The sequence below is a fragment of the Ambystoma mexicanum genome, chromosome 5q, assembly GCF_040938575.1.
Source record: "Ambystoma mexicanum isolate Mex_15411 chromosome 5q, UKY_AmexF1_1, whole genome shotgun sequence".
In the NCBI taxonomy this organism is placed as follows: Eukaryota; Metazoa; Chordata; class Amphibia; order Caudata; family Ambystomatidae; genus Ambystoma; species Ambystoma mexicanum.
Window position 1 is genome coordinate 1115646192 of NC_090933.1, and position 27809 is coordinate 1115674000.

Consider the following 27809-nt stretch of genomic DNA (forward strand, 5'->3'; position numbering starts at 1 on the left):
TACAACGGCATAGCATATTGAATCCAAGATGTTCAAATGGCACAACCTCCCTCTGTCCATGGCAGGCTGTCACTAGTCAAAATGATTGCGGTCCCTAAGCTCCTATACATCTTTGCAAATGTTCCAGTGTGGCCTGGGAAGCAATATTTTAGGAGAATCCAGGCGATGTTCGCCCAATTCCTCTGGCATTCCGGGGCAGTCCGCAAAAAGTGGCTACATATGACCCCTCCCTATAAGAAAGGGGGTTTCTCAGCCCCTGATCTAACCCCGTACTGGGTTGCGGCACAGGCCCAACACGCCACACTGGTATGCACACCTAAACCTACCTCCACACGTCAAATTGGAGAGACTGGCGGGGGACGGGACTAACATTATGACTCTGCTACTTCATCATACATTCCAGACATACGCCACTGCAGACCCTGTGGCCACCACAATCAGAGCATGGAATATGATCTTGAATCCGACACAAGGCCATCGCCCATACTAAAAATGGCTACCCTTACGACAGTTCCCAGGACTCTCCCCCACACACTATCATCAGTTTATCCAACGCTGGGAGGCCTTGGGATATCGTGCACTGACAGACCTATTCCCAGATGGTAAATTCATCACCCCCCCAAACATGGTGGCCCGAACATTCCAACTCTGCGCTTGAGCTACTACAATACTTTAGGCTTAGAGCGGCGGTTCGCACAATCTGGCCGTCCTACCCAAACGAGCCCCCAGACTCGCCCGAACTCCAATACATAGCAAACTCCACTGGCGGCAAGGGCATAGTGTCCTCCTTGTATAAAATGCAACTAACAAAACGAGAGAACACGTCCCTCAAACCACAGGAAGCTTGGACCAGAGAGCTGGAGATGGAAATCACTGATAACATGTGGGGCAAAATGTGTGCAGATACGCGTAAAGTTTCCCTAAGCGCTAGATTCCGCTGTATACAATATAAATTACTAAACAGACTTTATTACACACCGTATAGGGTAGCGAACTTCACACGCTCCCCTACCCACAAGTGCCCTAAATGCAACTCTGAAGAGGCTGATCATATGCAAATGTTTTGGTCCTGCTCTGCGCTGGGGGAGTTCTGGCTGGAGGTGGCGAGAGCGCTCACAGAGATAGTGGGGTCCCCAATGGACCTCGACCCGCTGGCCCTATTGTTTGGAATTTGGTCCGGAGATAATGCGAAAAAAAATCAAAATTTCTGAATGTAAGTGCTATTGTTGCTAAAAGATGTATTTTGCAAAGATGGAAACGTCGCTCTCCCCCCACCTTTGATATGTGCTTGAAGGCCATCACCTGGGTGCAAACCAGTGAGGAGGAGTACGTCGGATCACTGCCAACGCCATCACGTCCTAAGAATGTATGGACGGAATTCTGCACCTATCTGAACAATAGAGATATGGTGGAGTGTAGCCCCACCCCCCCCCCGTCGAGTCCGCCCAACGTATTGCCATAAACACTGGACACCTTGCCTACCCTGGGGTTGTCAATGCCCCCGCCCCCGCCCCCCCCCCCCATTAGGGACCTGTGCTATGGTGATTTCTGTTTATCTCTGTAAAAAACCTGTGGTATACCTGTCTTAACTGTCTGCCAGTAAACAAAAGTTTTGAAAAATATTCTGCAAGTGAATGGGTGCGCGAGTCGCAACCACATCCCTTTACTTTCCTGAACTAAAATGTCCTTTGCACAAAGGGCAACGTGTTGAGTACATCATAGCTGCCTACATTCAGTTGCCCTGGTCACACCCTTAGTGCGCAAAACCACGTGCCGCATTGGGCATTTCCGAGCATTCCCATGCACACCACAAATACACAAGTTCATTCTCGCTTTCAGAACAGGCACAATGCACAAAGGGGTCATTGTCATTACTGCGTTCGGTGCACTTTGATTTGCGCCTGGACAGCAGTAGAATGCTATGTGTACGCATGCACTGCGCTTCCTCCATTCGACCTTTATACTTTTCTGGAAGGGAGGTATAACATCACTGCATGAGAGAGTATTTGTACTGCATGCAGCACGTCCATGTTATCGCATGTGCATGTTTTTTCCATCTTGGTGCCAGTAAATGCGTGCTAGGCCTGGAACCTGCAAATACCACATATGCATTCAGAAGGACCATGTACGAGTTAATTCCCATCTTTTATTGCGCATGTCATTATGAGGAGCGTCGGCTCTTTATATCATCTCCAAAAAAGATGATATGCCAGGTAGACGAATGTAACTCAAGTGTTAGCTTGTACCCTACCGGGAGTGGTTACGTTATTGGCATTGTAGGTAGCCAAAGGAAATTCTGCACACATTATTGAACGAGGACTCAGCTGCTCCGGCCACACACAGCTGGCGTCTCCTCGGCTTGAGCAGAACAGAAGCACCGAAGCCTTGTTTGAGAGCGACAGGTTTCTCTGCCATCCTTCAGAATTGCCGTGTGTGGAGCCACGGCAGGAACCGCCTGCCCTGGGCTGGGCCCCTTTGACTATAGAGGGTGGAGCGGGTTCTCAGTTGCAGCTGCGCGGCATCAGGGTAGAAGGATGGCAGAGGACCAGCGCCCAGAGGATGAATGAGAATCTTGGTGGTGGCAGGCAGAGTTGGAAACACCACATCAGACATATGTACACGTAACGTGTATGTTGAATTTCAACTTAAAATAACCAAAAGACATGTATGGGCTTGGTAAAAACTATCAAGATAGGGTTAACAGGCATGGTCGTTTAACTACAAGGCTACTGGTTGGAAAAGACTGCCACTTTCATGGAGCAGGAACATATGTTCAAGAGAATGTGTATCTGAAATCTTCCTAACTTCCCGGGAGTGGTTCTCCTCTACTTTAAAAACATCTCTGTTCCTATACTTTTATTTATAGTATTCCACCAGAATATATTCCACCAGGGAGCGAAGAAGCTCGGGTGCCTGACCCGTCACATCCTCATCTCAGGCTGAAACATTCCACGTCTTTGCAGTATATACTACATTCTGAAATCAGCTTCTACGATTCCCACTCAGAACCCTAGGAGCACCTACGGTCCAAGTTTCAGCTTGAACCGGACCTTCCATACACCTCATCTCTTCCACAGCCTCTGCAGTTGGCCTCTTCCCGCTCTCCTACGAGCGGGAGCTCTGGAGGCCTCCGCTCCACCCCCCAAAGCCGCAATCTCCCTGTTCTGGGCGAAAGTGACAGGCGTTGCCCAGGGCTTCCCGGGACCATAGTGGGGCGCCTGCCGCATTCTCCAAGGATTGACTGGTGCTGCAACCACAGCTACATTTCTGGGTGAGACTTTGTGCGTCCTCGGCGAGACCACGCTGTGATCTCCTGCTGTGATTTCCAGCCACTCTCGTAAAGGTTAGTCGGCGCAGCACTAACAGCAGCAGCATTGGCCGCTGAACTGAGCAAAGCCCTGTGCGCCCTTGGCGAAGCCTTCTGCTACTCCTCCTCCAGGGTCTCCGCACCATATATCACATCACGTAGCAGCAAATGACTCCTGCTGCCCACTACAGAGACCGTGCCTGCTAACGTGCCCACCATGCACACCCTCGCCACCGGTGCTGTTCCTGACTCCTACTGCCGTACTGTGAGCAGCCCTGGGGACAAAAGACCCACTGTTACGGCCTCCTCTGCCATCTAGGCCTGCCGCGCACACCATTGCCTCCACTGCGGCCACCTCCGGGAGCAGTGCCTGCCTCCCTCTACTTAGCCGTTCCAGCCCGCCGCCAAGCCAAGTGGAGCCAAGTAGAGTCAGCACCCGACGCTTGCTACTGTCCCCTGCATCCTGACGCACCTAGCACATCAGACACATCCAGAAGGGTTGTTTTAGAACTGCATCCGCACTGGACTGAGTGAGGTGCTGGGCCCTGACGAGGCCTCCCCTGCAGCCCCTCCTCTCTGCACCGATTGCCTTACAATCCATAGCCCATGACTCCTGCTACCTTTCCTGCGACCTGATGCAGCAGTGAACACGGCAACCGCGGCCGCGCATACCATTAGGCTGAGTAGTGTGGGGTCACTTTGCTGCTCTTACCAGATCCCTACCTAAATAATAAATTACAGACAACTTAGGTGTATGGAAAAATTGTAGGCCGTAGGCATTTTATTTTCTTACAGAAAATCCAACATAACAAATAATTACATGGACATATGCTTTTGGGCACATTGTGTCCATTTCCGAAGCAGCTCAAGGCTCCTTCCGAGTCCTTGTTATCCCTGAGCCTTCGTTCATGGGCACATGCCGCCTACGACGTTTCTTGGACCGTGTACCGAAAGAGTACTCGGCGTTCTTCTCTACTGCCTGTTCCTTCTTCCCACGGACCGTGTACCGAAAGAGTACTCGGCGTTCTTACTTCCGCTTTTGCTCCCTCTTTTTGTACCGTGTACCGAAAGAGTACTCGGCGTCCTGGCTCCTGCCTGCACACCCCCACCTCTTCCGTTTCTCTTGTAGGGTGGGTTGGGTGGCAACGTTTTTCCTTTCCCTTCTCCAGGTACCAAGAGCCTACCCGAGAGGGGTGAGCTCTTACCTGGTTTGTGCCGCCTCTCCTTTTCCCAGGCTTACTTATACCCCCCCGGCCTTTTGTTCCTTCCTGGGGGTGGCCAGGTTACCCCCTGACCTCTTGTTATATTTCGCACCTTCCCAGGTGCCGTCTCCTGCCCTTCCTGGGCCTTTGTTTCTTGTGGCGCCATTCGGACGCCCCTCCCTATGCTTTTGCGCCGTTTTCCCCCCACCCCGCGCCTAAACTCCCAGACCCTCTATCGTCCCGCATTTCATGCGGCCCGGGGCCTGGGTCAATCTGCCACTACGCCGTGGGCACCTCCCACTTTCAGAGTGGTTCGGTAGCGCTTCTTTGACTCCAGACTGAAGAGGCCTCCTCTGCAGCCCCTCCGCTCTGTGGCCCCTCAGCTCTGCAGCCCCTCCGCTCTGCCCTGGGAACCAAGGCCACAGAGAGCCCCACTGCCGCGACTGCGCCTACCATCCTGGAGCGCCTGCCTCCACCACCTAACCACCTCCAGGAGCAGCGCCTCCCTCCTGCATCTTGCTGCCCCGGCCCACTGCCCACTTCCAGAAGAGCCCTGTGGCGCTGCATCGATGCCAGGCTGAAAGAGGCGCTGCACCCCTGATGATACCTCCTCTGCCTGCGCCTGACATCACCCCCACTCCAACTCCAACTCCCATCTGGAGCCATGCCTTCCATCAGGACCAACTTCATCGGATTTTTAACTTCCATCAGGTCCCTCTGCCGCGTCTGCCCGTGCCATCGTGCCTGCTGCGCCGGACATCACCGCCACTGCTACTTCCATCAGGAGCTGTGCCTCCCTCCCACCTCTGGCTACCCCGGCACACCACAGCACCGTACTATTCCACGCAGTGACCCACTACCCCACTGAGGTAGGAGCCATTTTCACTGCCACTACCCATACACTGCAAGTGGCCACCCCCACTCCTACACGGACAGGCAAGCCCCCTCTACAATAGCCGCCGTATAGAGGGCCATACCGCGCTCTATACTACGAACCACCTGTGGACTGTTGCTCTGTCTGGCCCTCAGCACGCAGCCACATCTGTCTCTACCACCACTGTGACTACCATCAGATCTGGGCTTCCCTCCACCTCGCTATCCCTGCCCCCGCCCAACCCAGCACTGTCGCAGACCACCGAGTGACGCAGCCGTTCTGCTGCAACAGACTGTAGCCACACTATGGGCACGCCATTTCGCCCTCCTTACTACAGACCACTTGTGACCATCACCCTGTCTGGCTCTCTGCTTGCAGCCAATCTCCAAAGGATCCTACCACCCTCACCAACTTGCCCTCAGTCACGCTGCTGCAGCAACCTTCACCTCACTGCCTGGACTCCCACTTTGCTGCTGTGACTCCCCATCCCTCTTCTCTAAAAGCTCACCCTCCCAGCCCCCTCACCCCCTCGCCCCCTCCACTGAACCTACAACAGCTCCTAACACCCACTCCAATTGTGGGCCCTCCCTTGTGTGGCCACCAGCACCTACCTTTCCCTCAGACGGCTTCCCTCCATCTTCCCTCCATCTCCTCCTCCTCATGCCCCCCCTTCCTAACCTTCCCCTGCCCACCCCTCCCCCCCCTCGCATAATCCCTTCTAGATCTAATCTCATCCACCTTCCCACTGCCAATCCCTCCAGTATAATCAACATTACCCTCTGGAATGCCTGATCCATCTGCAACAAAGCCACTGCAGCCCTTGATCCGTTCTTCCGACTCAACCTTCACTTCCTTTGCATCACAGAAACATGGATTTCCCCCTTCAATTCCACTGTCCCTGCATCTCTCTCCACCCCCTCTTCCTCCTTTCATGTCCCACGCCCCTCAGGTCATGGATGCGGCATAGGTCTCATTTTTCACCCTAAAGGTCTTTCCTCATCTCCTCCCTTATTTCTCGCTACCTTCGCCTACTTTGAATTGCTCTTCAGATCCTTCACTTACCCTCGCACAATATCCTTCTTAATCATTTACAGACCTCCTGGCCCCCTCTTTTCCTTCAATGAAGACCTAGACCATCTTCTCTCACTCATTTCTCCATCCCCTACTCCTCTATGTCCTCGGCGATTTTAACCTCCCTCTCGCAACCTCTACTCATACTTCCCCTCTTCTCTCTTTACTTGACTCCTACCTCCTCTCTCCCCTTCGAACCCCCCCCCCCACCTGCTCCTCTGGCTCCACTCCCAATCTCATCTTTCGCTCATCTTACTCTTACTCCCCTATTTCATCTCTTCCCAACTATCTCTCCGACCAGGCCTTACTCTCCTTCTCCCTTACTCCTCCTCCTCCTTGTCCCCCCCTCTCCCCTCCTTCTCTCATTGTGATCCCCGCAACTTCACCCCTTCTCTCTTCCTGGACTCCTGTTCTTCCTCCCTTCCCTCTCCCCAACTTCTCAACCCTCTAGCCCGATGACGCCCTCTCCTCACTCTCCTCCTCCATATCCTCCAGTCTCGACCAACTCTATCCTCTTACTTCCTTCCCACCCTCTCACAAACCCTTCCCAACCCTGGCTCTTTCACCTGTCCATGCATCGCCTCCTCCATCGCCTCGACCAACGCTGGCTCAAAGCCCCTTCTCCGACTAACCAATCATCTTACTTCTCATATCACTCCCTCTATGACGCCTGCCTCACATCTGCCAAGCGCTCCTAATTTTCTCCACTCAAGCTTTTCACCCCTGCCGTATCTTCCAAACCCTCTCTCGCCATCTTTCCCCTCCTACTTCTGACCCTTCCACTAACTCTCTCCCCCTGACTTTGCCAAATATTTCTCATACAAAATTCTCTCTTCGCCAAAACATCCTTTCCTTCTTTTCTCCCCTCCTTCCGCCTCTGCTAACATGTCCACCTTCTCTCCCATCACCCCATCCTGTGTCTTCCGACTCCTGTCCAAAACTCAACCTACCATTGCCCCCTCTGATCCCATCCCCACCTCCCTCATCCCCAAAGTCTACCCCCTCCTCATCCCCTACCTAACAACTTTAATATCTGTCTCTCCTCGGCTACCTTTCCTTCAGCTTTCAAACACTGTCGGCACCACCTCTTCAACATCCACAAGATCCACCCCTCCCTCATCTTTCATGCTTCCAAACTCCTAATCTCCTCCCTTATTTTCTCCCGTCTCTTCTACTGCTCCTCTCTTCTCTTTGGACTCCCCGTCTCTCACCTGGCTCCCCTAAAATCCATCTACCAAACCTCTATCTGTACTCTATGTCTTCTCGGCCGTCAAGACTATTTCTACCTTACTCTCTCAACTCGTCTGGCTCTCGCAATTGAAATTTCAATTCCTCTGCCTGGTCTACAAATCTCTCCATGACCTTACCCACTCCCCCCCATCTTTCCTCCCTCCTCTCATTCAACTCTCCCTCCCGCTTTCTCCGCTCAGCTGACCTATACCTTCTCACTGTACCCCCAGCCCCCTGTGCCTCCTCACGCTTCCACTCCCTCCAACTCCTGGACCCCCTCCACTGGAACTCCCTACCTCTCTCCATCCGCTCCAGCTCCACTTACCCATCTTTCTGCTCCTCCCTGAAAGCCCTTCTCCACTCCCCCGCCGACTCTCCTTCCCTACCTCTCTCCCCCAAACCTTGCCCCTCCCTTCTCCGCCCTCCTTCCTCCTCCCATTGACCTCATATTGAATGCTGAAACTACCTAAGAGCGTTGGAGGTTACCTGGGAGCTGACCCCCCTACCTTCCCCTCCCTCCTTTTGAGTTAATTGTTCTGCATACTATACCACTGGTTTGTTTAAAGTTTGTAAATATGCTTCTTTCATTATGTACCTGCTGTTATTCTGTAAAGCGCAATATAAACTCAAACATTTTTTTTAAAATAACGTTCTGGAATGGTTTCGCTTTTAAAGTGTAGGAAGCAGTTAAAACTTGCCCCTCAATGCACTGCACTGAACATTTCCTTAAACAGCATTGTGCGTGGAAGGGGGCATATCAATGGAGTTTGTGGGGAACGGGGGCAGGCCGCCTCGAACTTATTTCCACTACTTCTTTTCATGCACTTTGACCACTGATCTATGGCCTTTGGAACGTGCAACATAGATCCTGCAGCATGGAGGAACACATGCTTGCATTCTGTATACAAATTAACGGCCTCTGCCTGTTTAAAAAAGGTTATACTCGAAAGACTCCTCCCAAGACGACTGATGAGCTGCTCAGGCCTGAATCTGCAAATCTTAACATGCGGCCGCCTGCTCAGAGAATGGGCATAAGCTTTCACGTGCCATTCGAGCAGGCAGCTTGCAGACTTGCAGCTGCTCCACCGGAAGCTTCGGTTCGTGCAATCAAGACGCGAGCTTCCGGACCGCAAGAGCACTCTTGGTCTGAGTGTGTGACTGGAAACGGGCTGATTAGGCTGTCACAAGAACAAGGTGCGGCAGTTGCGCCTGTGCTCTGGAAGACACCACACAACTGACCACCGTGAGACATACTTTATTCGACACAGATGCTGGCTCATAGCTTTTAAAAGCAACCCACATAAGAAGCAAAGCAGCTTCCTTTTCTAAATCATCTATGCGCTCATGGCTGCCAGTTTGTCGGGCAGAAAAACACTCCTGCGGCTGAAGGCATTTCTTCCAAAAAAGAAACCAGCTTGGACAAAGCCAACACTTTAGCCTTTTGTGCATGCATGGGATAGGCATTTGCCAGGCACCGCCGTAATGGCACTCGCTGGCAATAAGATGGCGACAGCTAGCAAATTGCGGGAGTACCTGGGCTTACAATGTCAGTACCTAGCAAATGTAGATCTACTGCTTATACAAGAGCCAAACCTCTGGGCGTTTCCAATGCTTATTTTTAAATAGGAATTCAACGCAAGGAACAGATTCAAGGACCTACACACTGCTTTAAAACTCAACTGACTGATGGAACGCTTGGCCAAGAAATGTTTATTACACGGGAATCTGATTTGCAGCTGCAATTAAAGTCCTTGCCCTTCAGAAGGCTGCTTAGAAATAACACCCACCCTGAGAACCCCCATATTTCAATGGCATTGTGCAATGAAGCCAACTCAAAGAGATCCCCTGCAGAGTTTGTTTTGGAGTAGTGGGTGGGAATGTCCATAGGGATTAGCATCGCTATTGGTGGTCAATGGGTGCATAAAGAGTCAAACTCTGCAAGGTGTTTGCCTCTTCTCAGATCCCATCTCCCTCCCATCTGTGTTCCTATGCCAATGGATGGTGGCAAACAACAGCCAAAACAAAAATGAAAGTATCCGAGGATGAGCAGTGATTGATCAAATAGGGACAGCTGCAAAAACACAGGTCCACTTAAGCGTTAGGGCTCACAAGGGCACGCACAGTCATAGCAGCTCTCAATTACAATCTCAGCAGCATTCTCGAAGCAAAATTAAAAGCCACTATTGAGCAGGTTTACACAACCGTACTGCTTACTTATAAAATGGACATACGAAGTGTAGTTGAAAACAAAAGCCCCCAAGACAGAAGTGTTTCCATGCAAGTGCAGTACTCCATGGGCAGGGCTATAGCTCGATGTTCAGGGAGCATACGACTAGAGTCATTCTGACTTATTTCAATTATTTCCAGCTATATTTGTTGGTTGCATGCTAATGTTTTTGGGACCTATCCAGAGATGTCGTTACATGTTCTTTTTTCTGCCCCACTGGGGAACTCCCAAACAGTCCATCACGCCTCGTGAAATCTTTATATTCACCCCCTTCCCTACTTCTAGAATGACCCCCCCTTACTTTAGCGTTAATACCACCTGATCTACCCAGCCAGCCTTCCATTTACCACTTTAGAACAACATCTGGGCATCTATGCATTTACACATTAAACTCCCATTATACGATCTCCTTTCCTTTTGTGGCTATTTTCTCCCGATTGATTTTCAATACATTTTAATTTGATGTAAAGTGATCATAATCCATAGTATGGAATCCTAGAGAAAAGCAGAAAAAAAATCATACCGGGCTGCTTTTAAAGACCAGTAAACAGTGGCGCAGAGGAAAAAATCTGGGTGAAGTTGCTTCATGACCGTCACCTTAAGGGTCTCCAGGGAGAGGCAGGGGGGTTGGAATAGCAAAGGCAAGAAAATGTACAAGCAGTTGCTTTTGCTCAATGACTTGCCAACTTTGTGGTCTTCTGGTGGATTAAGAGACAACACACTTTGCGCCCTCTGCCATAGCAGAAGGCTTTAACAGACGATCACTGATGCACGCACAGCTACTCAAACGTGCACTGAGGAAGGTCAGATTGTGTGAAAACTCACAATATAGTACAACTCGAAAATAGCTGCAGATACATTAACAAATGAGTCAAGATTCGGTCTGCCTTTCCTCCCCCAACCTGCATCTTTGGACTGTAACCTTTTCTATTCCCCCTCTCCCATGTCCTTTCTAGTCTACCCTTCATAGGTGATCCTTCAAATAAACTGCATACATATTTTTGTATCCTATTACTGTATAACCAGCTCCACAGCCCTTCATTCACTATATAAAGCTCATACACGTACACACACGGCTGTGTGGAAGGATCTCCATACACGTGCAATTTTCTTTCTAGTTCTGAAGCCCCTCAACTTTTTGCTGACATTTACCAGTGGAGCCCAGCTTGCTCATCTTGATAAGGGGAAACTGACATGCCCTTCAGACTGTCAGTACTGGGAGCCTTCGTTTCCCTTAGTCTTTCACTTTGTTTCCATTTCTTGGCAACATTTTATCAGTGCACAATGTACCTTCCAGTACAGTGCGCTGGGGTCTCTCATTTTTAAGGCCCTAGACACACTAAGGATTTTTGGTGAATAAACAAGTGTACCCAGGACAGTGCTGGTGACAGCTGTTCCTTTTTAAAGCATTTTTGACTATTTTCAATGGTCCAAACCGAGTTTACAGCGATTGGCTCAGCCTAAAATGGCCATGCCACCAAGTCCTTTGTTCTGTCCTTTGGCCATTTTGTCCCTTTGCCTTCCCCAAGTCGAGCAGACCCAGGAAATTCCTTATTTGGTCATGCAGATCCCCGCGCAAACCTAAGCTTTCGCAGGCTTCTGCATGCCCAGGATGTGGGCTGGAGCGGTCTAGTTCCAATACACATCCTGGGTGCCAGGATGTCTGGTGTGCTGGGATGGCTGTGACCACCGAGGTCCGTGATTGGCCACCTCTGGAAAGATTGAATGTGAGCAGATCTATTGGTTTCTCTTTGTTTTGGCGCGCAGGACATTTTGGATAAGAGCAGGAAATCTAGACCTATTCCAGATCAATCTTCTGAGTTCACACTGAACTTAGTAAAGAAGCCAAGTATCGTGACACGAAGAAACAGATCTGTGAAACCGCTGGTGACCCGCTGGAAGGTTTGGCACCCCGACCCTGCTGTCGTCCTATCAGAGCACCTGTTTCTAGGCGATCACAGAAGGCCTGAAAGGGCGCTTCAACCTGTTGGGAGTAGTGGGACCAACTACTCGGCACCACAAGCCCCTTCGGAAGTGTTCCTGGACTGGCCAGTGAACTGAGCAGCTTGCACGGGACCTTTGATCTGGAACTACCGCCATCTCGAGTTTTGACTTGAGACTTTGGGGACCGTAAGCTCTTAGTAGAAGGCACTCGCCCGTCGAGTTTCGTACACCTAGCATTCCTACGTCTGGAATTATGAGAGTCTGCCTGAACCAGAGCCTATGCGGAACCTGTGTCGCCCCGCTGAGGTGACGAACTTCGTGGGTGCCTTGCTGCTGTGCCCTAAAACGACCGGCAGTGGAACTGGCCCGATCCCTTCCCCAGAAGCGGAGAAAAGGTCACTGGCCCGACACGGACTGAGGTCCTGGAACGCAGCCCCTGAAAGCCGGATAGACACGAAACTGCTAGACCCAAACCTACAAGCTACTTGGACTTGACTGGCGGAGTTTGGTCTGAATTGCGTCGAGGGCCGTTGAGTACTTGCAACACTTACCCCCTGGCCCATCTATATACTTTTACCGCACGATTTTTCCCCCAAGGGTTCACTCACTTTTGTAAGGATAGTCTGAACTACCATCCTATTCCAGATTCCTGGAAATAGCTTTGGAAGTAGGAACATTCCTTCCAACCAGGCTTTAATATTCAAGGGAGTTTGAAATATTGTATTTTAACTGTAGACATTTGGATTAGTTGTTGGAACAAAATCCCATGGTTTGCTGTAAAACCTGTGGACTTTTTTAAAACAGCTTCATGATGCACTGGCAGACAAGCCAATTAGGGGGAATCAGAGTCCGGTGCAACACAACTTCTGATAAATGCTGGGCAAAAGCTATTTCTCCAGTGGCAGGAACCATTTTAGGAAACCATTCCACTGCTAAAGTCTTGTGTTTACCAAATGCTGTATGGAGGGGCCATTCTAATCGGTGCTATCTGAAAGAGTTCCTGCTCCCACATAACACAACAGGCTTCCTTTCTTCACCACAGCAAGTGGAGAGGCCTAATGAATTGGGTTGGGAGGGGGAGATGCCCATTACTGTGAAGAATATTATGTGGAATAAATCCAAGGTCATGAGACACTTGATAAAACCTTGAAAGAACCCCAGATCATGGGGTTTGAGAAGGTCAAAATATCCAGAAACATGAAGCTTTGGGGAGGCATGACGAATTTGTGTTGAACAAAGATATTGCAGGGATTGCCAAGGAAAGCATTCTACATAGGTTGTGTTTATAAGATGTACTACAAAAGGATAGGTTTACAAGCATTTGTGTCGGTCAAATGTGAAGTGTGTTGCAGATTAGGTTCAGCCTAGTGGTTTAAGGACAAAAGCATATGTTTGGAAATGTCTGTTGGCCATGATGGTTACAAACAGGGTATCCCCAGAGGGACAGCGATTTCTAATAATACATTTAGATAATTTAAACCCTCTGGTCTCCCCGGCATGCAGGCAGCACAGAGAATTAGAAGGATTTGAGTTACCACAATCACCCTATTGTTTCCAGAACCATCACCTAGCACCTATTGGTGTGTATCTACACCCAGACCTTATTCGTGTAAATCCTAAAAAAAAAAGTTGAACTGAAACCTTTGTTGTACTTTGTGTCATTGCCAGAGATTCTACACCATTGTCCATCTATGCTGTCAGTGCCTCATACCCCATTCTCATGTGCACCTTTGGCTCCGCAGGGGGTCTAGAGGGTTGGGCTCTTCACACTCCCTATCCAATGCCCTTTGGATCTGCGAGTTAACTGCAGGCAACGCTCATCCACTGGAGTGATGCCGCCTACAACCCAGGTCTATACGTTTTGTTCAGTAAAACTAAGCTCTTCCAACTATCTCAGAGAAACAGTCACACATTGCAACTATGGGTGAAGCGGGACTGTTGAACGGAGAATCGGGAGGGTACAGGCTGAAGCCATTCCTTCTCATATTGTATACAGTCTGCCAGGCCCATACATGTATTTATTTGAAACAAGCCTCAGTCAGGGGGCGCCTTGCCAACACGGCTCGTCACTCCCACTGAGTTACAAGTGGTGCAGCCAGCCACGTACCCAGCAATGGCGAAGGACATGACCCACAGCATGGGCTTTTGAGCAGCGATGGGAGACCAACTTTGACACTGATGCTCTGAAATAAAGTATCCTCATTTCTTGTTACCCAATATTGAAATGTTGGACAGTCCCAGCAATGCAGGCACTCTCTCAAGCTTTGCACTGTTTCCCTATACTGGGAGACGGGCCAAAAATGGCAGCTGGCAATTTGTAATGCAACATATGCAGTGTCTTTGTTGTGAAATGTCAAGATGCAGTCTCCCAATGGTAGGCTACTTCTATGCAAGGTCATGTACAATGCAATCTCAGACTACCTCAGCTTTCAACGATGTGATAAGGAACATACTCTCATGCACTTCATGTTGGACATTGGCATGTTTGAGCATCACAACGAGTGGCATTTCATTCATCGATTAATGAAATGCTTTTATGGGGCCCACAATTGGATTAATTTGGAACAGAACATATACCAAGCATGCAGTGAAAGCACACTTCACTTGTTACAAAGCTCCTCGGCACACACGAGGTCACAACGTGACCAGTAGAACACCATAGCAGTGAGACCGACTAATACATTTAAAAAAACATCCTTACTGCATGTTAGGAAGAAGCCATAAAATAACGATGCAATTTGTCAAACCAATTGGGCAAAGACACCAATAAGCATTACAGGAAGGCACTTTAAACTGCTTTAGAATGGAGTTTATATTCCCATTTTATCTCTTACCCCATCTGCCTTCCTCCTGTTGGACTTGTTATTTGCTAGTGGTGCATCTATAACCCATATCAAATGAATAGCAACTAATATACTCATAAAACATCACTCGTCAAATTACAGATCTGGGGGACAATTGACAACTTTCAATCCTACCAGATTGTTTTCGTGATCCCTATGACAAATGCCATTTCCCTTGCTTCGGTCCATCCTTCACTTGTGACACTGACAATTCTCTTAACATTATCCAATGATTCATAGTACGGTGGGACCGGCCATCCGCCCAACAAGTCATCATTGATGGGTCTACCAAATATGCATGTATGCGCATGTGCATACATACAACTAATTTGTACTGTAAACGAACATGCAGAGTGTTGCAGCACCCTCCACTGTGGACAGTTGCCCTTGGTATTGATGGACCCCCCCCCCTCAAACATCCCCCCCTTTTAGTGCTGTGCTCCATCAAAAAAACCAGAGTCCAGCCATCACACATTCACTTAGCCATCATACGCTGTGCCTGGACACTACATACTACCTCTAAAATAATGTCCTTAAGCTGTGCCTGGACACTACATACCACCTCTAAAATAATGTCCTTACACTAAGCATCTCTTCTGTTTGGACATTTATTGAAATTATAAATCTCACAGACCTGTGCATGTATGAATGGGATTTATAAAGCAACAACCTAGGTGGGAAGCAGCGGAGCCCTGTACATAGAGGACGCACCTAGGGGTTAAAACTTGGGTGCAGGGGTAGCGGAAGAGTCAGCATGTGCATGGGGGCCGGAGGGATGCGCAATTCCAGAGAGGGAGATCGGGTTGAGTGATCAGGTATAGGTGAGATGTTCTCTTTTTGGGTCTTCGGGTCCTTCCAGAAGTGTATGATGGGGCGGGCAGGGATGTGTGGGGTGGGGGGCTTACCTGTTTGCACTGGTGACTTGTTGCAGAGAGAGTACAGAAAATGCCTGTTTTCTAGTAGTTTCTCCTCTGGCAGCCTTTTGTTTCCAGCCTGGCGATGTTGTGGCTTCTGGTGGTGCACTGGCTTCCAGAGATGGTGCGTTTCTCTGCCAAGTAGATTGGCCTTTGATTCAGACTGCTTTGTATGTGATGCAGATAGTCATGAACATGATGCATGCTTGTATGGCTAGCCAGTGCAGCTCGTTGAGGATGGGAACGATGGTCACATTTTCTTCGTCCTGTGATGAAGCATGATGAGGCGTGCTGTGGCATGATGGATGGCTTCCAAAAAGAACCAAGGTTGCACCTAGGACTCCTGCGAGCCAGGTGGGAGATGCAGTGGTGTAACCAGTGGAGCCAGGATGTTGGCGAAGGTTACCAATATGTTTCCCACAATGATTACTGACCCATTGCGTAAGTGTTGGCAATAAAAAGACTGGGATTTTATTGTACATTATGTAATATTACATGAAATAATTAGTCAATAGTAATAACCATATCATACATAATGTAAACTTTTGTCAACGAGGTACAGGGTTGTGCCCCCTGGCCCGTGCCACCTTCATCCACGACACTATGGGCACCGTTCGTGGCCCTGTATTTCTTTTCTCTTCCCCTTTTCTTGGGTGGGTGGGTTCTTAGGAAAAGAGAAGTTATCTGCATAAGCAAAGTTATCTGCATAAGCAGATAACTTGGTGCTCTGTACAGAGCACCCAGGTTTTGTTCTGGTTGCTGCCCAGGCAGCCCCTTATATCCTGTTAGGATTGCCACTAGGCACCGATTGTGTGGTGCAGGCGGCTTTCCCCGCCCCCCGGCCGAAGCCAACAGCAGTTTGCACCTCCTGGTGACCCTTGCAGGTAACCAGCTGTTTCCTGTCCTCCCCTCCTCCACCACCGGATCTTTCTTGTTGGTTCACCTTGCTGCGGGCCCCATACGGCCCTTTGTTTCTTTGTAGCTGAGGGGAGGGGGAAGGCCATGTGTCCTGCAGCATGTGCTCTCCCCCTCCCCTTACGGCCTTCTTGCCCCCCAGGTTACTGAGGGTGCCCCCTCAGCAGCACTGGCTAGGACAAGCTGTGGTGTTGGGGGACCGGGGTTGGTAAAGGCGAAAACGAGGGGCTACAGGTCAGACTTCATTACCACAAACCTAATTGCTTCTAGGAAACCACATAGCACCTGAATGTCTTATATGCAAGTATAATTACTACGTGCAGTCTCGGACTAAAGTGTATGGAAACAAAGATCCGTGCAGCATATCCTGCAAATCTATGAAGCAATACCAATGTATATTGTGTATTCAAACAAGTGAGTTATTTGCATTCAGTTTATGAAAATACTGACAGTCACAAGGCACAGACTTACCATTCAGACTGCAGAATGTTATTTTGAAACGGATTCTGCAAAAAATAAAAATGTAAGTTCGATTAGAAGTCTGTTAAAAAGATATTACAAGAGTTTAACAATGCAAAAGTTAGGTCACTTAAATTATTTCAGACTATTTAGCTTTCTAATTAATTAGCAAAGTCAAGCCATCATTAAACCCACCAGAACAAAAAAGTATTAGCAACAGAGGACTAAGCAGTGAGTCTACTGCGTGCACAAAGGCCTGGCTTGGATACTACTATTAAAACAACACCTAAAAAAATGACCTCCCGAGATTAGAGGTGCGGGTAATGGGTGATGGGGTGCATAAAGCTGCATGCTGTGTGACAATGATTAAAATAATGTATATTTTCCTTCACCGTATTTCTTTCACATGCTTAATTGCAACTAACATGAAATGCCATAAGGCCAAAGATGGAAGCTACAGGCGCGGAGCTAAATGTGAAATGGAAGACCAACTTTAAATACATGGAGGGGCTGAAAACCTTATTCAGCTAAAGACAGACTAACAGACCCTCCTGCACAGACAGTGCACAGCACAGCCAAGGACGAGCAGAGACAGAACGTTTCCATTTCCAGTTACCAAGACGATAAGGTACCTGCAAGAAATTCAGTTTAAAATCCTCAATTACCAGCAGGAGAGCTCCATTTCATGGTCTCTACATATGTGACCTGGAAGAGCAGGACAATGCCCATTCACTAAAGGTAGATGGAGATGTTGCCATCAAACCAGAGGTGGAAAGATACAAGTGTTGCTCAAAAGTTAACTGATCAGAGACAGCAACATGAGGGGACATGCAGCACCTGGTGCTCATTCCCATCACCTTGAAAAGGTGCACCCAGTCTGGTAGCTGTCCAAGGTCCCAAGGCTGGGAAGACCCGTTCTATCCTATGCATAGTTGCCTTGCACGTTAAGGCATTATGTTGCAGTGACCAATAGTTTCTCCATATTCCTGAAACTTTGTATTTTGTGTAGGTAGAGGTGGTCCCAGGAGGGGCGACCAGATATGGTTATCCAATAATCAGACTAATCCCCATGTACTGCATATGCATCTTGCCTAAACTGACCAATCCGCATCCCTGATGGGTTTCAGGGACGTAACTTGCTTTTGTGACGTCACCCTCATTTAAAACAGGGTGACATGTTTGGAGGGCGAGCGCTCGAGCTCTGGATGCAATATGCTATTCTAGTGTGATCCCTGTCATTTTGTTAGATAATAGAGACAGTAACATTTGCCCCATGGTTGGATCTTCCGTTCTTGCGATGGGGATTTTGCTGGGGGCCCAAGTATCTTTTTGCTGGTAATTGGGGTGACTGCTAAGAGCCTCTGCCGTTCCTTTACAGGCAGAGCAACTAGAAACCACAAAAAAAGGTAAGAAAACCAATGCCCCACTGTAAGGCTAAGAAGCCACCTAGCCCACGTTGGGCTGAGCAGCAAGATACTCCACAAGGGGGCGAGAGAACAGATAGCCGAAACAAGGCTGAGAGGCCAGATAGCCCACAGAGAGCTGAGCAACAAAAAACCCTGCAAGGGGGTAAGAAAAGCAAAACACAAAGACAGGCTGCAAAACAAGAAAAGTCCCCGTCACCCCAAGAAACCCCCACTAAACTCCCTCAAGGGGGGGTGAAAAAAATAAACAAGGATGGGCTGAAAAACCAGGTAGCCCAAACAGGGCTAGACCACGAAATACACCAAGCAGGGGGCGAGACATTTACAGCCAAGAAAACACAGGCAACCCATGATACTAGAGTATATTACCTCCAACGAAGAGCACATTCCCAGAGACATTGGAGAAACGTAGGTTTGGAACTATATAAACTGTCCAAACCAGCAGATTGGCTGGGAGGAAAAGGAACATTTGGGTGGGGGCCAGGACCCACCTCTACCAAGACCCGAGAAAGGCTGACGGACACTTTAAATACCGCAACAGGCATAGCGCCTGAGAGAACACCGAGAACTCGGTTCGGTGGGGGCAGAAAAGCAACCAACAGCAGCAAAACCAGAGGGCGGAACGGTGGGGAGAGAAAGTAATTCTTTGCCAAGCTTACTTTATATTATCCTTGTTATAGTGGCAGGGTGGGAGATTACTATAGAATAGATTTGGGAAAAACACGTCCTGACTAGCACCTGTCTATATTGTACCGTTGACCAATACAATAAGGAATTACATTTAGAGCTATTAGAGTTAAGGACAGACTAAGCATTCATTCCTTTAATAAAATCATGGTTTCAAAACACGTCCTCTGGTCCGTCTCCTATCCCCGACTTGCCACAGAGTAAATGGTCAGCACAAAACGAAAGCATGGCAGAAGACTGCATACACCAACCCTTGCAAACAAGTATTCAGCTGTCAGCAAATTTAATGCAGTAGGCAAAAGGTCATGATATGGCTTTTTTTATTTATGATGCCCAATTATATAGAGAGCCTTCTATATCAATATATGGTGTTCGTAGCAATCTCATTGAGAGGTTATCTTTGCACTTTCAAACATATATACATCTGAACGGCAGTCATCTTCAACATTAAGAATCTATATCAAATGTGGGCCATGCAACTTTCCACAATCTGAGCCCCATTGATAACGGCCATTGGTGCATCTCTCCAGCTTATTCCTTTCTCACAGATTAATTGGTCTGCATGATCTTTTGGTTGCATGCCGAGATCATTAATGTATAAATAAATGTAAAGTAGTACAGAGGTGAGATACTAAAGCTGAAAAGAGCCCGAGAGAAAGTGTGCAGTGCCTCATAACTGGCTGAATTGGTGAACCACTAACCCATGAGCATTATTGACAGAAGGTAACCATAAGAGCAGTGGTCTCTATGAGATTCGCAAGAATGACTAGCTAGGAGAATTGTAGTGAAGCAGAAGCTCGTATAGTATTGACTTACAATAGTAAATGTATATCTGCTTTTTTGTCAAAAGTAAAAATCCTGGGAGTGTTTTTGGTCCTGCTTTGGACATATCCACTCAAGCCAATTACATTATTAACTCCTTTTCATATCATGTCCGCTTGCTCGGAAATATTCATTCAACAATGTTTACAGATTATTGTGAACACATTGCAAGAGATATTTGTGTGTCAAAAATGGATTACTGCAATTCATTGGGCTGCACTAAATTTCACAGATTAACATTCTACAAATTTAAGTGGCAGGTGTAGTACCAAACATTTTCTAATATTACACCTATCTTTCATAACTTGCACTGGCAGTCAGTTCAATAATCATTTTTTTAAATCGCCTCGATTACCCGCAAAGTACTGTTTGGTAGATCAACCTTTAACAATTTGCTGGTGCGGCACCGGCAAAGTTGGACTCCTAGGTCAACTCATTTTAACTTGTTGGCAGTTCCCCAATTCAACTAAAAAGTGCTGGTGGCAAATCATTTGCAGCTGAAAGTCCTTCAGTTTGGAACAGCCTTCCACATACCCTAAGATATAAATCCAACTAAGGACTTTAAGAACTGAGGAGGCTCTTGGGTATCGTGCAGAAGGGATGTGACCTAGCAGTTCAGGCTGGACTGCCCCTTTTGGGGTGGGACCAAGCCTGATTTGCATATGGTCTTTCCCCTTCTGTAATGGCTTGCCGGGTCGAAGAACGATGGTCTGAAGGGTTGCCCAGAGCAATGCCAGTGTTTAAGATGAATTCTAAACCTTCCAGCCATCACCTCTTTTTTCATTTTCTAAAACACTTCTCTTAGCTATCGGTCTTCCGTGCTTAGTCTTCTTCATAAAACACAACAGAACATTAAGAGTGGTACAAAAGTAACTAAGGAAAGGGAGTAATCTATGATAAACTGATCAGTTGTGTGGATGAGCACTGGGTCATCAGGCTTAGCCTTCTCTTTATTGGGCGGACCAGCAACGTTGCCTCCGATCATAGTTGAGCAGCATTTTGGGTTACAAAACCAACCATTCCAAAAATGAGGTGCTTCTCAAGGAACCATTTTCAGGGACCTCCACAAAGTGGGCTATGAAGCGGGAGCCAGAACATTTCAAGAACTTAGACATCGTTGTTTCAAAGTAGGTGAAAGGGACAGTAAAGGCCAGCGTGGATCCACTAATTGCTACCCTAGGGACGATGGGATGCTGTGATGGACTGAACCGGTATTTCTAGGACAAGATGAGTAACCACAACATAATATAATATCTGCGCATATGTGCTGTATAATTGGAGGTGCTCCTTGTTCGAATCCCAAGGCAAATACTGGAAACAAATATTAAAGCTACAGAAAAGAACCATATGTGCGGAAAGGAAGAGGTATCATTAGTTTGCAAAGATGCATTTAATTTACCAGACCTGAAGCTCTACCATTAGGCCGTTTTTTGCACCAGGCAGAAGCTGAAGTAGACCCTGAACCGTGGCTACACTGAAGATGGATGCATAGGCTGGCAGGATTCGATCACAAGTCCTATGCACAAAGTAAAGGGAATATTTCATGCACACCGATGAACCACGTTTGGGTAATGCAGAATCGAAGCGAAGCAGCAGGCACAAATCAACTGTCAATATGCAGAGTCAAGCACGCCGAGAGATGTATATGAATGTGATGAACTGAATGTCACATTTTTGGCAAATCAAGTCCTGTGACATTGATTGTAGAAAGTAGATGGGTACGGTTTAAGTTACTTACCTGCAACTGTAGTTCTCCAGCATGCATCTGGCATGTATTCACATACTCAAATATTCTGTGTCAGACTGGGAATCCTTGGTAAAAGAAAAAACAGTTTCACTTTCACTTTCACTTAAAAACTGCATTTCTCCTTTAAACCAATCACTGTCCTCTGGGTCATAGTGCCACATCCAATCTCCCCAAGCCCATCCTCTAGCAGCCATCTTCAGATTTGGCAAGCATGTAAAGTGGCAGTATGACCAAGAAGAGCAGCAGAGGGGCCGGAGGGAGGGTTTGCATGTGAATCCATGCCAGACCCATGCTGAATAACAATAGTTACAGGTAAGTTACTTAAACCTCCAGCATAGGGTCTGGCATGGATTCACATGCTCATGAATAACGAATACATAGCAGTACAACATCACACAACCCACGGGAGGTGGCAAGGCTCAACAGAAGCAATTAACTCTCACCTCTGGAACAAACTCACCTCAAGCGAACAGGTTGCATAGCACTGCTTGGCCGACCCTGGACTCCTCTCTGAAATCCATGTGGGCACAATAGAACTACGTGAAGGCATGCATGGACCTCCATGCGGCTGCCTTGCAGATGTCCATCAGGGGCACACCAGACAGGAACGCAGTCGTCGCATCAATCGTTCTTGTGGAGTGGGCTCCCGGATGGCCAGGCAGTGGTCGAATTCCCAACTGATGACAGTGCATGATGCAGGCTAAGAGCCACCTTGAAATCGAAACCTTGGTGAAGGCCTTCCCATGGTTTAAAGGACCAAAGTTCACGAACAGCTGTCAAGTCTTCCGAAAAATCTTTGTGCATGTCACGTAGAACTTCTGAGCATGAGCAACATCCAGCAAGTGCAAGGCCCTTTTCCCAGAGACGAAGGTTTCGGGAAGAAAACAGGTAATACCAGAGGCTTGTTGATGTGGAATTCTGACTGACCCTTCGGCATGAAAGAGGAGTGCGTAAGCAGTACCACCCTGGATTTGTGGAAAGTCAGATACAGTCGTTTGTAGGATAGGGCCTGGATCTCAGCTATGCATCTGTCTCAGGTGAGGGCCACAAGGAATGTCGCCTTCCTCGAGAGAAAAACCAGAGTGGTGCCTGATGCATAGGCTCAAAGGGGGCCCCCCCCCCCCATGAACCTAGTCAGAACCACGTTGAGTTCTCACGCCGGTGCAGGAGCCTTCACCGGTGGGGAAATATCGGAAAAGTTATTTGAGAAACTCCTTGACGAGTCTGTGGGACCACAGCAAGGATCTTCTTAGAGATCTGGTGTAGCGGGAGATAGCCGCCAGGTGCCCTTTGAAGGAGGCATGCGCCAGACCAGCCTTTGTCAAGGAAAGAGTATGGAAGGATCTATGAAGCCATGACCCTCAGCCGTTCCCACAGGAAGGAAGGAGAAAGCTTCCCACAGGCTCCTCGCTGGTGGAATCTGCCCCACTTGATGAACAGGTAGTCCACCTGATCCTGACAAAGCTCCACGTGTCAAGATCGCAGTTCCCTGCTGAGGGAGTCTGCGATTGTGTTCTTGACTCCCAACAGGTGGAGAGGGACAAGGAACATCCCCTGTCCGATGGCCCAGTGCCACAAGTCTTGCGCCTCCTTGGAGAGCGCCGGGGATTGAGTGCCCCCCTGCTTCCCGATGTAGAACATGGTGGTGGTGTGTCCATGAAGATCCTCACCACCTTGCCTTTCAGAGAGGGTAGGAACGACTTGAGGGCTCTGAACACTGCCCATAGCTCCAGGTTGTTGACATGCAACTCCTTCTCCACTGGCAGCCACAGGGCTCTGGCGTACAGACGACAGGGAGGAGTCGGTAGTGACAGTCTCCTGCTATGGAGGGGTTTGAAATCCCATGCCTCGAAACTATTCATTGAGGGATCTTGCCCGTGAAGCTTCCGGACACCTGCATCCAGCAGGCATCTAGGAATTCCTGTAGGGATCGCATTTGCAACCTGCGAGGTGGACGAGGTAGATGCAGGACGCCATCATGCACAGTATCGACTCGATGGCCCGCACTGTTGTCGTCTTAGTCGACGATAGCCATTGCACCTTGCCTTGAATGACTGCTGTGCTCTGAGGGCGACACCAGGCAAGACACCGTATCAAGTCTGGTGCCTAGGAACAGTGTGTTCTGCGATGGCATTAAGCAGGACTTTGGAAAGTTGACCAAGAATCCAAGATCCATCACTAGTCGGACCGTCGTCTTCGTTTGTTTGTCCGCTAGCAGGTGCGTATCAGCCAGTCATCCAGGTATAGTATAAGTGTAAGTCTATGCCCTGTAGATGTAGATGGGCTGCCACTGGTGCCAGGCACTTTGTAAACACTCTTTGGGCCGACTTCAAGCCGAAAGGTAAGGCCTTGAACTGGTAGTGCTGGCTCTGCACCACGAAACATAAAAATATCCGATGTTTCTTGTGAATGGGGTGGGGGGCATAGAAATAGGAGTCCTCCAGGTCCAACAACGTCCAGAAGTCTCCTTTTTCTGGTTGGTCGAGCACGTGTTGCACCGTGACCATCCTGAACTTTTGGGTTTTTAGGTATTTGTTCAGACGTAGGTACAGGATGGGCCTCCAGCCCCCTGTCTTCTTTCCGAATAGAAAGTATCTGGAATAGACTCTTGAGCCGTTGGGGAAACAGCCCCATCGCCCCTTTCCGCAGCATGGCGCTTACCTCTTCCAGGAGCTGAGTGATGTGCTACTCTCGACAGGGAACCGGAGGGATCCGCAGACACCCGCGTTGGAACTCCAGGGTGTGTCCTTGGGCGAGATCGTCCAGCACCCATTTGCCGGTGGTGATCTTGCTCCACTCGCTGGGAACCACAGGTACCGGGGCCATAGGCATTCTCATCTGGATCTCTGACACCAATGCGTGTAGCATCAGAATATCCAAGGAAATGTCCCTTGGCTGGGATGGCAGAACAGGACAACTAGGCTGTCGTCATCCTCCTCCTCCTCCTCTTGGACTGTATGCAAAGACTTCTGATCTTCATCATCCGAGGATGATAATTCCATGGTTTGGGCGACAGCCTGGGAGAGCTGTTTTGGGGCCTCCTTGCATCCCCTTTTATCCCCCTCTTTATGGTCTTGAACTGGGGCCTGTGCCGGTTTCGCCCCTTCTGGCATGCCTGCAGACTTTGCCAAAGTCACTGCGGCGGTGTTGCGCCTTGGGGACAGGGACAGAGCCATCGGAGCTACCTTCGTATGATCAGCACTCGTAGCTGCCATGGTAGTAGTAGTCACTGACAAGGTCTTTGCCTGTGCCGGTTGAGCCTCCTTGGGCTGCGCAGCTTTCTTCTGCATCCGTGCCTTCTCAGATTTCCCCCGTAGTTTAGTAGGGGTAGATGACTTCCTCTTTGAAGAGGAAGTTGAAGGCATGCTGGCAATTGAGGTTGAAGGTGAAGCTGATCGCGCCCCCTACCCACTTTGGGACCCGCTTCCGTGGCGAAACCGGTGGACCCAGACTTGTGGCTCTTGACCTCATCTTGGGCCCCCACGGATGAGGCACCCTCAAAGGAATTGGAAGACCACTGCTCGGACCGGCCTGTCGAGGCAAGACCCTACTCGGAGCACGGGTCAGAAGCCTTGTTCGTGTTAAGCCATGCTGCCAGTCTACTATGCCTGTCGTTTTCTTGGAGAAACCGAGGCATATCTTGCACTGTATTTCCTTGTGGTCTGGGTGCAGGTAGTAGAGGCATTGCAGGTGCTGGTCCTTCACAAACACATTCCGTAGCCCACATTTGGTGCAGAACCTGAAGAGAGGCTTTCTCTCCTCCGTCGTGGTCGGAAGGCGCAAAGTAGGCCCAAGATGGCCTTGTAGACTCTTCAATGGATCTTCGCTCTTGAGGGGCATGGAAATTCACCCGACAATGGATCCCCACGGTCGGCAGAAGAAAAGAGCACACTGGCTCCTTTGAAACAAAAATGGAACCTTTTCTGTCGAAAACACACAAAAAAAGTACAAATAGCACAGAGCAAACTCGAGGACTCTACTGAAGGGTGTGGTAAACATCTAAAGTTGGCTGCCAGAGGAGGGGCTTAGGGGGAGGACTGCCATTGGATGGGGGCAGTATGACCCAGAGGACAGTGATGGGTTTAAAGGAGAAATACAATTTCTAAGTGAAAATGAAACCGTGGATTCCTTGCCTAACAGAATATTCATGAGCATGTAAATCCATGCCAGACTCAATGCTGAAAAATGGGAACTCCACACATGGTGTTTGGGCAAAGACCTCGAGCACTTAATGGGTGAAGTGTAGTTCAGAAAGCAGGGTCCGACGAGCCGTCCTTATGGTGGGCTGCTAACAACTGAAGTGCAACAAGGGTATTATTGTGTTTTAGATTAATTTTGAGCTGACTTTTCTTTTAATGCTTGGTGAGACCCCTGAAGAGGGTGCTTACATAATTGTATGGGTAAATTCAATTCCGAATATTTAAGCAATGAGTGGTCTTTGAAACCTGACAGTTCAGATGTCCCAAGCTCAAAAAAGAGCAAATGATCTTGATTACACACGAATTTGCGGCATGGGATTTAGTCCCTCTTAAGGGCATAATCCAGTGTGATGGTCCCCCAAACCTTTCCTGGTACAATAAGCAATGGCGGTCGTTCCTGGACTTTATTTTTGCCTCATCTCTAAAAGTCAAAAAGGTGGTGTCTTGAGGATATTGCCCTCAACCCTAACTGATCACTGATGTTGACACATGGTGTACCAGCCTGAAATTAAGGTTGGTAGCGAATCTGGAGGTCTCAATTAATCCTAGAGAACATAGTGTGAGATGGTGTAATAAAATAGCTGTGCCATTTAAACAGCAAAATTGAGAGCTACTATTATAACACCGGAATGGTTTTATGCAATCCCTTGTAATTTCAGCATATTATTTGTTATACTTTGGGCGAGTCCACATCCTCAAGGCGCCAGTTAAAGGGGGTTTCATCTCTGTCACACAAACATGCTTTTGATGTGGAGGTACAAATGTTCCGTATTCCGACTGGTCTTAGGAGCTCATAGAGCCCGTTTCCGAGATTGGCTAACTAGCCCTCTGTCCCTCACTTGTAAGACCAACACCAAGAACACGTATTCCACTGAGGATCACCCACAATTGCTCTGCCTTGACAAAGACCACGGTCTAAACACGTTGGCTTTTTTGCTTTCACCTGTACCATGTTTACTAGGTCTATTGTTTTATGTACAAAACATTAAAACAACCTTCACTGATGACAAGTCAAAAATCGTTTGCCATCATTATTACGAACTTTTGGAATTAACCACAAGCACGGCTACAACACGGGGGGTAACACCCACCTACCAGCGACAGTAACTAACAAGGTTTGTCTAAGCACCCAGCCAAAACTATCCTTAGTGCAGCATCATCCCTGTCCCCATCTAATACATCTTTGGGTTTTACTCTGGACCCAGCTTCATATTGTATTCCTCTTATTTTATGTCCTTTAATGAAGTCTTCCCAGTCCATCAAGTCTATTTCAGTATCAGATGTTCATGGTCCTTTTCCAGCACTAGTCATGTCACAATTGTTCATGGGCAACTCTCCGCTTTAAAGCCTACTTGATTACACTTTTGTTCCCCGGAAAAATGTCCGGCATGCTGTGGCCATGTTAGTTGATCGGACCAGAAAGTTTGAGCAAATTATGAGATATGCCCCAGGGCACCAGGTTCCCTGGGAGGAACAAATGACTGCACTGGCTGCCTTCAGATGCCAGTATCGGTTTCACAGTGGTTTGTCTTACACATTTATTCAAGGCATGTCTACATCCTACATGGCTGTTGAAATTGCAAACTGCAGAAAGCGCCAGAGGCCCCAGAGTCAGAATCCAATACCAGGTTCAGGTTGTCCTGCGCCTTGTACATAACCTTTTTCCAGGCACGTAGTTTCCTGTACGAACGTTGCCTTGGTCAGGTTACTGTTCCACTTTCTTGTAAATTACTCAAGACTTGGGAGGTGGAAACAGGCGTCCCCTTGCCGATTACTGTATACTTTGATATTCTTTGTATATCCGTTGAAATGCTGTATTGTTCTCCTTGTACTGTGCGTTTTGCAGCAAACGTTTTAACATGAATATTTTAATCTGTGTTATTGCACATTGCCATTACGCATTAATGTGCTTCATGTACGCTTTATAAAAAGGTTTAAGATAAA

The 27809-nt window shown here is 48.4% G+C and overlaps 1 protein-coding gene across 4 annotated transcripts in view; it reads right to left on the reverse strand.

Annotated features, from left to right (window-relative positions):
- The window catches only part of CYRIB (CYFIP related Rac1 interactor B), an 819696-nt gene that overhangs the window by 566719 nt on the left and 225168 nt on the right, over nt 1–27809 (reverse strand). For all 4 annotated transcript variants that reach the window (XM_069621628.1, XM_069621627.1, XM_069621629.1 and 1 more), the window contains one exon: nt 16999–17033. The gene's annotated coding sequence lies outside the window, so the exon portion shown is untranslated. The remainder of the gene's footprint in view (nt 1–16998; nt 17034–27809) is intronic.